Raw genomic sequence first — 8496 nt, 5'->3', positions numbered from 1 at the left:
TGGAATGTGAGGATCTTGTTTGTATCCTAATTCAAAACAAATTAGTACCACTTAACTATCTGGAAAAAGACAGTTTTCAGATAATCTTGGAAGTATAATTATGGGTTGACTGCTTCCAGCCCTTGTTTCCTGTGCAGCAGAGTGATAAATTGACCTAGGGTTTGCTCTCTCACAGTAGTGTGGTCATTTCCCATTGGTCTATCTGTCTGGCAACAAGGACTCAAAAGACTGAGTGGGCTAGCTCCCAGGACTGGAGCACATACTCTGTATGTTGTTCCTGAGCTTTCCCACGTCATTTCCCCTGGCCCTGTCTGTACACATTGCATTGCTCTTCCCTTGCATTATACATGATAATGGTAAGGTTTGTCTTGTATTTGCATGAAGAGAAACATGACTTCTTTTATCTGTAATTACTAAGCCTAGCTGGCTGAGGAAAAACCAGAAGGTTTTTCAGATGGAAGTGTTTAAAGAAGCAGAGAACTCACAGCTAGAAAAGAGAATGTTAACTTGTATCCTAGCCAAAAATTTTGTCAGGGAAGTGGATTTCTCTGGTTTCTGTAAGGTAGAGAGTGTTCAAAGGACAGGAATAGGGAATTCCTGGTCAAACTGAGAGGACCTTGCTTGGGTGGGTGAAGATGAGGTGTGCCAAAGATACCTGGGCCATAAGGAGCTGTGCTGAGATCAGTGGTCACAGAACACAGCAATGGAGGACTGTGGTGGAGTGCGTGGACGGGTCCTGGACTGACAGGGTAACAATGAGGGTAGGTAGTATACAGAACCCACCCTCTTCAAGATCCAGATACATCTTTGGGGCAATGGTGCAGTAACATCATCCATTTAAAATGGATTCTCAAAGACTGGGGTCCATTTTGTTGACCTGGTCTGGCCCAATATTGAGCACCAGCACATTTATGGAGTGGACTTAAAGATAACATTGTTAAGTTGTGTGGTCTGGAAGCAAGATAGAAGAGTACCTGAATAGATATTTCAGGGTAAGTTGATCAGCTGAGATGTTATTACAGTCACAGAGCAGTGAGTTAACATGGAACTCAGACTGAGATAATAGTAGGAAACAGACAAGAATGGGTTGAACTCAGTAGAAATACAGCACAGTAACTAAAACCTGAGGTAGGTCCTGAAATCACACAGTGGATTTGAGTCCCTCCTCTGTCGTTCATGAACTATGTGAACTTTGGCAAGTTATTTCACTTCTCTAGAACTGTTTTCTCTCCTGTAAAATTGAGATGGCATTACTATCTGTCTTTTTAAAATATATTATTGATTATGCTATACAATTGCCCCAATTTTCTTCCCTTGTCCCCCTCCTCCAGGTACTCCCATTCCCTCCATCAAATATCACATTTAGTTCATGTCCACGGGTTGTGCATATAATTTCTTTGGCTTCTCCATTGCCTAAACTATTCTTAACACCACCCTGTCTATGTTGTACCTACCAGTTATGCTTCTTAATCCCTGCCCCTTTCCCCCATTCTTCTCCCAACCCTGCAGATGATAACCCTCTGTATGATCTCCATATCTATGATTCTGTTCCTGTTCTGGTTGTTTGCTTTGTTTGTTAGATTCAGTTGTTGATAGCTGTGAATTTGTTGCCATTTTAATGTTTATGGTCTTGATCTTCTTTTTCTTAGATAAGTCCCTTTAACATTTCATGTAATAATGATTTGGTTATGATGAACTCCTTTACCTTTTCCTTGTCTGGGAAGCACTTCACCTGCCCTTCAATTCTAAATGACAGCTTTGCTATCATTGATAGAGTAATCTAGGTTGTAGGTCCTTGCTTTTCACCACTTTGAATACTTCTTGCCATTCCCTTCTTGCCTGCAAAGTTTCTTTTGAGAAATCAGTTGACAGTCTTATGGGAACTCCCCATGTACATAACTAGCTGCTTTTCTCTTGCTGCTTTTAAGATTCCCTCTTTATCTTTAACCTTTGGCATTTTAATTATGATGTGTCTTGGTGTGGTCCTCTTTGAGTCCAATTTCTTTGAGACTCTCTGTGCCTCCTGGACTTGTATGTCTATTTCCTTCACCAAATTAGGGAAGTTTTCAGTCATTATTTTTTCAAATAGGTTTTCAATTTCTTGTTCTTCCTCTTCTCCTTCTGGCATCCATGTGATTCAGATGTTGGTATGTTTTGAGGTATCCCAGGGGCTCCTTAGACTATCTTCATTTTTCTGAATTCTTTTTTCTTCTTGCTATTCTGATTGAATGCTTTTTTCTTCCTTATGTTCCAAATCATTGATTTGAATCCTGGCTTCATTCCTTCCACTGTTGGTTCCCTACAGATTTTTCTTTATTTCACTTACTGTAACCTTCATTTATGCCTGGGTCTCTTTTATGCTGTTGAAGTGCCTGATGAGTTCTTTGAGCACCCTGATCACAAGTGTTTTGAACTCTGCATTCAATAGATTTGTTATTTTTGTTTTACTTAGTTCTATTCTGGAGTCTTGTTCTGTTCTTTCATTTGGGCCATATTTGTTTGTCTCCTCAATTTGGCAGCCTGACTGTATTTCTGTGTATTAGGTGGAGCTGCTTTGACTCCCTGTCTTAGTAGTGTGACCTAATGTAGAAAAGGTACCTGTAAATTTTGTGGGGTGGAGCCTTAGGTAATTGCCAAGGTGGGACACCCATTTCACCACTTTGTGTCTCTGTGTGGGTAGAGAGCTTGGAGAGGGGTCAATGACACTGCCTAGTTTCTGGAAGTTTAGCAGGGAGGATGCTGTTTCCCAGCACTTGCCCTGTTTCCAGTCACTTCATTTTTTCACCATATGCCACTGGTGCCCTTCCAGCTGCTGTGCTAGTTCTGAATCCCAGACACAATGGGTCTGTGTAAGTCCCTGTAAGCCCTTTAAGAGAAGTCTCCTGAAAATTAGTTTCTTCCATTGTATCAACCCCCACTGGTTTTTACAGCCAGAAGTTATGGGGATTTATCTTCCTGGCACTGGAACCCTAGTCTGTGTTTTCTGGCCCAGGGAAGGGACCCCTCCCTTCCAAAGTATCCCTCCCTCCCAAGGTATCCCTCCCAATTTTTATTCACCACATGTGAATGTGGGACTACACGTGAATGGGGGGCCACCCATTCTGCCACCTCTCCACACCTCTCCTACCATCTCCACATCTCTGCTCCTCCTACCCAGCTGGGTGAATGTTGCTTCTTTAAATCATTGCTTGTCAGATGTCCATACAGCTCGATTTTATGATGTTTCTGGGTGATATTTGTTTTGTGGTCCAGTGATAATTTTTTCTGTAGTTGTGATACGAGGCTAAGCATGTTTACCTATGCCTCCCTCTTGACCAGAAGTTCTTAACAAACCTTTTCTAGGAACTTTTTCAGAACTTTTCTGGGCAAATCAGCTGCTCCCAGTGGTGGCTAGCTGGGCACAATATCCATGATATTAGTATCTGTCTTTAATACCCATCTTTTTTTTTTTTAAAGAGAGGATAAGGGAAAGAGAAAGAGAGGGAGAGAAACAACAATGTGTGGTTGCCTCTCACATACTCCCCACCAGGAACCTGGCCTGCAACCCAGGCATGCTCCCTGATTGGGAATAAAACCAGCAACCATTTGGTTTGCAGGCCAGTGCTCAATCCACTGAACCACACCAGCCAGGTCTAACACCCATCTTTTAAGACTGTGGTGAGGCTTACATCATATAATAAATATAGGACAGTTAAGGTGCCTAGCACACATTCAGAAATTTTAAAAAGGGTAAAAAAATAAACAAGGAGAAATTGTAAAGAAAGTACAGGACATCATGACCGAATTATTGAGGAGACAGAAAGAAAGCTCTTCACATGATTTAGCCTGGGAATCCAGAAGTAATACTGAAACCACTCTGATATGGAAATTGTTGAATTCAGGTGCCACTACTGTAGCACATTCATTCGTACGGGAGGTACTCCATGTAAATATGGAGGTACAGGATTGCAACACCAATGAAAGATAACAATTGTCAATGTTGATTTGGGAATCATTTGAATATAGGTGATAATTGAAGCTATGAGTGCATGAGCTCTCCAAACGTGTAAAAATAAAAGCAGAAGACGGAGGACAGAGTTTGAGGAGCAGCAGCCAGAAAGGAGAATCCTGCAAGATGATGATGAAGCTTTAACCTTAATTGTAAGTGGCGTGCTATTCCTCCATATCCTACACTGATACCACTAAATGCAGCAATGTATTGTGAGGAAATGTACGGGACTAGTGGCCAGGAAATCTGGATCTCAACCTAGTTTAGTTAACTTGCTCTGTAGTTCTTAGGTGAATCACTTCCCATCTTTGGATCTCAGCTTCCTCATCAATAAAAGAATAATGTTGGACTAAATGATATTATGAATTACAACAGGAAGTCAAAAATGTTTACAGTCCTTAACCACTAAAAGCCTCCTCATACATTCCCACAGTCCTGTCACAGATGTTTAGTGACCTTACAAAAAGCAGGAGGCATTGGACATACTTTCCTAGAAAAATATTTCAAAAATCTCTCAAATTCTCCTAGCCTTCACTACAGCACTGTGTTTACTACAATTTTATTGAAGCTTCTGTGTTTTAACTGGAAAATACCTACATAAATTATTAAATTCTGTCTACCCACTACAAACTGCAAGATTTATTACAAAAGAATCCTTCTTATAAAAGAATTAACTTAAGCCCTGACTGGTGTAGTTCAGTGGATTGAGCTCGGGCTGTGAACCAAAGTGTCGCAGGTTCGATTCCCAGTCAGGGTGCATGCCTGGGTTGAAGGCCATGACCCCCAGTGACGGCACATTGATGTTTCTCTCTTTTTCTCCCTCCCTTCCATCTCTGGAAATGGATAAATAAAATTTTTTTTAAAGAATTAACTTAGAGGTTTCTTCTTCCATAACTCTTACTACTTATATTTATGATATCCTGCAAATATTTTTCCTACACTCTTTTTCAAATGTAAAAATTAAAGTTTCCCTATCCTGCTACAAAATATCATAGTAGGAATTCCAGAAAGAATTTTTAGTTCCTTGAACTATGGCTTTAAAGATAATCTTTATTACTGTCTTATCGTTTTACATTCTAATTAATTTATTATGCTTATGCAAAATTAAGAAAAAGCTATAGAGAGGAGAAGGAACTATCTAGAGATATCAATAATTATACTAATTTAATGCTAATTTAAATTAAATAATCTTATAATCTCTCCTATAGTCCAATCCTCACTACACTCTCCATGACCTAATAAAAGAAGTAATGGCCCCATTTTATAAAATCAAAGGCAATCTGTAAGGTGACATTCCTGGCTCCAAGGCTCAGATTAGCCTGAAATAGAAAGTTTCTTAAAGTTTAAATAGATCTGCCTTTCCCCCAACTTTATTGAGGTATAATTGGCATTCAATAAACTACACATGAGGAAAGTGTACACTATAAGAAGTTTTGACATATATATATATACACCTGTGAAACCATCACTATAATTAAGAAAATTACCATATCCATAACCCCAAAAAGTTTCCTCCTGTGCCTTTGTGTTTCCACCCTCCTACCCATTTCTGCTGGCCCCTTTTCATTCCAACCCCCCCCCCTTTAAACAACCACTGATCTATTTTTGTTGCTATAGTTTGGATTTTGTAGAATTTTGTATCAGTGGAATCACACAGTTGTATTTGGGGGAGGGAGGTATGACTTCTTTCACTGAGAATAATTATTTTGAGATTCATCCATGTTATTGAGGGTACCAATCATTCATTCCTTTTTATTTCTGAGAAATATTCCATTGTGTGAATATACTACAATTTGTTTTCCATTTACCTTTTAATGGACATTTGGGTTGTTTCCAGTTTGGGCCAATTACAAATAATGCTACTATGAATATTGATGTACAAATGTTTGTGGATAAATACCTAGGAATGGAATGGCTGGATCATATGGCAGGTGTACACTTACCTGTTTAACAAACAGCAATCTGTTTTCCAAAATAGTTGTATCATTTACATACCCAACAGGCTGTAAATAAGGATTCCAGTTGTTCCACATCCTTCCCAACACTTTGTACAATAAGTCTTTTTAATTTTAGCCATTCTAGTAACTAGGGTGTTCAGCGATGTCTCATTGTACTTCTAATTTGCATTTCCCTAAGGAATAATGATGTAGAGCACCTTTCTTTTGCTTATTTTGTCATCCACTTATCTACTTTGATGAAGCATCTTAAAATCAGGTAGTGTATCAACTTCACTTTTCTTGATCAAAGTTTTGGCTACTGCATTTCCATATCAATTTAGAATTAGCTTAGTAATTTCCCCCCAAAAGAAACCCTGCTATGATTTTTATTGGACTTGCCTTTAAAGCTATAGATCAAATCAGAGATAAGTGACATCTTAAAAATACCAAATCTTCTGATCCATGAACACAATATAGTTCTGTATTTAGATTGTTAATTTCTCTCACAATGTTTTTGTAATTTTCAGCGTATATGTCTTTCACATCTTTGGTCAAATTTATCCCTAAGTATTTTATTTGTTTGTTTGTTTGTTTGTTTGCTGAATAGTATTTGTAAAATTTCAATGTCCAATTGCTCACTGCTAACAATCAAGATGTATAAAGAACTCCCACAACTCCACAACAATGATGACAACAACAACAAAGCCCAGGTAGCCTGGTTGAAAAATGGGCAAAGGACTGTTCTTTTCCCACTCATCTACTGAGGACAGTTAGGCTGCTTCCACTTCTTGGCTATTATAAATAATGCTGCACTGAGCGTGGGTGTGCAAATATCTTTCAAAATTTAATTGCTTTGACGGGTGATGGCAATCCTGGATCTTAGTTTATTTCAGCATTCAAATATTCATTAAGTGTTGAAATATTGAACAACTACTGCATGCGAGGTTCTGTGCTTGCCGTCAGGAAGACAATCCTCAGTACGCTCTAAATAAGGTATAATAAAGGAGTGCACACGCAGACATGGACCTGGCCCTGATGACATCTTCTCATCTTACTGAGGTATTTTAAAACAAGAGTTATACGCTTGGACTTTAATTTGGCTCTGCTCCTGGCTGGTTGGTCGACCTTGAAAAGCTTAATTGACTTTTCTAAGCCTATTTCTTCAGCTATAAATGAAGATATTTAATAATAGATAATAATAGATATTAATATCTATTATTAATAATAGTGTTAGATATTAATAATTAATAATAGATAATTAAAGTCCTCGGAACAGGGCTGGGTACACAGTAAATGGTCAATAAATCTATTTATTATTAGAGAGCAGGATTGGTTCTTCACAGGGTAGATCCACAGATGGCTGGGAAGGATGGGGATGGAAACATAAATGAGCATATGAAGTATAATTTAGCTGCTAAGCATAGAGGTACTAGGGTCAGCCATATCTAGGTTAAAACCTTGCTCTGCTGTTTACTGGCTGTATGACTTTGAGCAAGCTACTTAAATAAGTACAATGTCTATAACATGTTTAGTGTTATATCTGTCACACAACAGGTACTTAATGGATAGCAATTGTTGACTATGGACATTCTGAAAAGCCATAATATTGCCAACACCTGTTCATAATAATAACAGCTGCCACTTATTAGGGCTTACCATTTTGGACCTGTGACAGTTTCTATCCAAATGTTCTCTTTATGCTTCTTAATCTATTGGGTTAGCCAAAAAGTTCGTTTAGTTTTCTGTACAATGGCTCTAGTAGTGCTTAGTTATCTTTAATTTTATTTGAAACAACTTTGTTGAAATTGTATTGTGATAACTGTCATATCAGCGAGCATTTTTTAAAATCAAAATTGGTAAATTTTTGTGCAGCCATTTTCATATTGAAGATGGAAGAAGATAGGCAACATTTCCGGCATCTTATGCTTTATTATTTCAAGAAAGCAACTGAAACGCAAAAAAAATATTAGTGCCATGTATGGAAAAGGTGCTGTGACTGAACCATGTCAAAAGCCATGTGAGAATTTTCTTGGTACTGTTGACATTTTGACCAAATAATTCTTTGCTGTCTTATGCATTGGAAGACGTTTAGCAGCACCCTTGGTCTCTATCCACTAAAAGCCAATAGCAGGAGATAGCCAACATACCTAAAATGTCAAAATCAATAAAGTTAGGTGAAAATGAAAAATGTCTTTTTTATTTTACAAACTAAATGGGCTTTTTGGCCAACCCAATAGCTAGGCGAGCATAAGCGACTCCATTTCATGATAAGGAGATCATCTTTGTGTAACTATGACCAGTGGGAGGCTGGAGTCCAATAAGTGGTGACTTGGAATCCAACCCTTGGCCAAACCAGGGCTCCAAGAGTGGCCTTTGTCACTGGTCTGGGCCTCAACACCCACTGGGAGATGGCGCCTGCAAAGGAAACACTCCGCCAGGCCAAACGCACGGCCACACCACGCAGCCCCTACCTCCAAGAGGCTCCGAGCTAAGCCTCCCCTACCGCCCCTCGGCCATGACCCCCCTCCTTGGCCTTCGCCGCCACTTTCCCTCCCAGTTCCCCTGAAGAAG

This window comes from Phyllostomus discolor, chromosome 6, assembly GCF_004126475.2.
Source record: "Phyllostomus discolor isolate MPI-MPIP mPhyDis1 chromosome 6, mPhyDis1.pri.v3, whole genome shotgun sequence".
Lineage (NCBI taxonomy): Eukaryota > Metazoa > Chordata > Mammalia > Chiroptera > Phyllostomidae > Phyllostomus > Phyllostomus discolor.
This window is presented reverse-complemented; position numbering follows the sequence as displayed.